Below are 2,747 nucleotides of genomic sequence, written 5' to 3' on the forward strand. Positions count from 1 at the left end.
AAAAAAAAAAAAAAAAAAAAAATATATATATATATATATATATATATATATATATATATTTTCATAATTGTTCATATTCTTTAGTGAATTTATCTTCGTATTTGATTTATAAATTAACGTTATATATTTTTAAAAGTTTTGAGACTTCCTTTATGGTCTAGTATGTGGTAAATTTTTGTAATTATTGCATATTTGCTTAAAATGAATCTGTGTTCTCTGATTTTGATGTGCAGAAGTCTAAACATCAATTTATTAAATTGAACTTGCTGGGTATCAGAGAGTGCTTCTAATCTGGAACTAGTTTAATTTAATGCTGTGGATTCCCTGATTGTGCAGGTAATGTAAATTTGAACCTCAGTCTCACTTGAAGGCTGGCTAAAAAAAGAGAATATTATTCTCTTTTCATCTTTGCCCCTGGAGACATATCAGAAACAGACAATTTTCCTAGAACTGGCTCTCCTTGTTGAAGGCAGACAATTTTTTTCTGGGCCACCCCCTGAAGATGTGTCTCTAGTATTAGAAAGTGGTTTGTACGTCATCTCTCCTCATCCCACTCAGGCTCAGGGCCAAACTAACTGCTCCAGGTAACCCTGGTGTTAGCCCTCACATTCTAGGTTTTTCTTTTCTAGATTTGCCACTAGGGCTGTTGTGGTTTCAACAGCTTGTTAGGATTTTTTTGGCTTTTGATGATTTCTCTCACTTTTTGTGCCAAGTCAGCACTGCTAACCTGTGTCCAGCTCTTTGGCAGAGAGAGGGATTATTGTAATACCCAGGCTGCCTGACTCCAAGTTGCCAAATCTAATGTTGCTTCTCTACTTTTATTTCACTTACCCTCTCTGCAACATTTAATGCAGTTGTTTGTTTCATTCTTGAAGCACTTTCCCCTCTGGTAATTTCTACTACTGTTCTAGAGACTCATTACCTGGCTCCTTTGCTGGCTTTTTGTCCTTTACTCAGCCTCCAATTCTTGAAGTCTTCTAGGGTCTGGTCCTAGGGCACCTTTACTTCTCCATTTACACTCTCTCCCTAACCGATCTCATCCATCCCATGGCTTAAATAACATTGAAATGCTAATGGCATCCCAATCCATATCTTTATCCTTGACTTTTTCCCTGAGTTCCATTTATCCCATTTACTTGGAAATTACCCAACTCTCGTGAAACCCAACGCTTCGCCTGACTGCCTGCATGTACCCATGACCCTGGGCTCACTTTGCAGTGGCAATTCAACTCTGAAGGGGCCCTCTGTGCCATACAGCAATGCCACCACATTTCCTTGGTTCACTTTCCTGCTGTCCTCAAATCACCTCTTCCATACCACCAACATCTTCTGCCCTTCCTCACTCTCAGGTGGTGAATTTTCTGATTATCTCACTGAGAAAAATGAAAACAATCAAAGAGGACCTCCTCTCCCTCCCAGCACGACTTCTACAGCCCTCCAACAGTCCCTGTCACAGTGGTCCTGTGCAAGACCTACCTTCCTCTTTGCCTCAGGCCTACTCGGACAGTTCTGGAATTCTCTCTTTCTTCTGTATCATCAGTTATTTCTTTTCTGCTGGTTCACTGCCATAAACATACAAACATGCTGCAATATATCCTAGCTTCATTATCAAAAATACTTATCTTCAACCACATCCCATTTCTTTTCTCGACAGCAAACCCTTTGAAAGATTTGTCTATATTTGCCTCTCTCTCCATTCTCTCTAAAAAATATTGCAAATATTGTGGCCTTTAACAATAACAAAGAACAACACAGTAAACATCCTTGTATCAATAATCCAGCTTGAGAAGTAAGATATTTTCAATGAAGTTGAGGCCACTGAATATTTCCCTCTCTGATTTCCCTCCCTTTCCTCCTCCTCCAGAGACAAAACACTATTCTGAAGTTAAAACTATTTATTTGATGCTATTTCTTTTTCACTTTTTCTCCAAATGGGTGTACCCTAAAGCAATGTGTAGAATTGCTCTGCATGTATTTAAGCTTTATATAAATGGTACTGTACTAATTTTTTTCTGTAGTTTTTTTTCTCTTGCAATCACATTTATGAGGTACATCCAGTTTGTTATATGTAGCCTTATTTCAAGCTGCTGTATAATATACTGCTTTATAAATATACCAGAATTAATTTTCTGTTTTCCTACTGATAGGAATTTAAGTTGACTTCAAGTCTTTGCTATTACAGGTGCAAGGATTTTTCTAATTATATGCTGGAGTGGAATTTCTAGGGCACAGTGTACTTTCTTTCCCTCCCCTAGCTTCACTGTGGTATAATTAATTATATATATATTTAAGGTGTACAATGTGATGTTTTCATATATGTATACATTGTGAAATGATTACAACATTCAAGCCAATTAACACATCCATCACCTCACATAGTTGCCATTTTCCTTTTTTTTTTGATGTGGTGAGAACACTTAAGATCTACCCTCTTAGCAAATTTCAAGTACATAATGCAGCATGATTAACTATAGTCACCATGTTGTACTTTAGGTCTCCAGAACTTATTAGTCTTGCATAACTGAAACTTTGTACCCCTTGACCAACATCATCTCATTTTCCCATCCTCCCTGACCCTGCCAACCACCCTTCTATTCTCTGCTGCTATTAGTTTGACTACTTTAGGCTCCACATATAAGTGAGATCATGCAGAAAGTGTCTTTCTGTGCCTGGCTTATTTCACTTAGCATAATGTCCTCCCGTTTTATCCAAGTTGTTGCAAATGGTAGGATTTCTTTCTTTTTTAA

The sequence above is a fragment of the Galeopterus variegatus genome, unplaced genomic scaffold (assembly GCF_000696425.1).
Source record: "Galeopterus variegatus unplaced genomic scaffold, G_variegatus-3.0.2 Scaffold3568, whole genome shotgun sequence".
Classification (NCBI taxonomy): domain Eukaryota; kingdom Metazoa; phylum Chordata; class Mammalia; order Dermoptera; family Cynocephalidae; genus Galeopterus; species Galeopterus variegatus.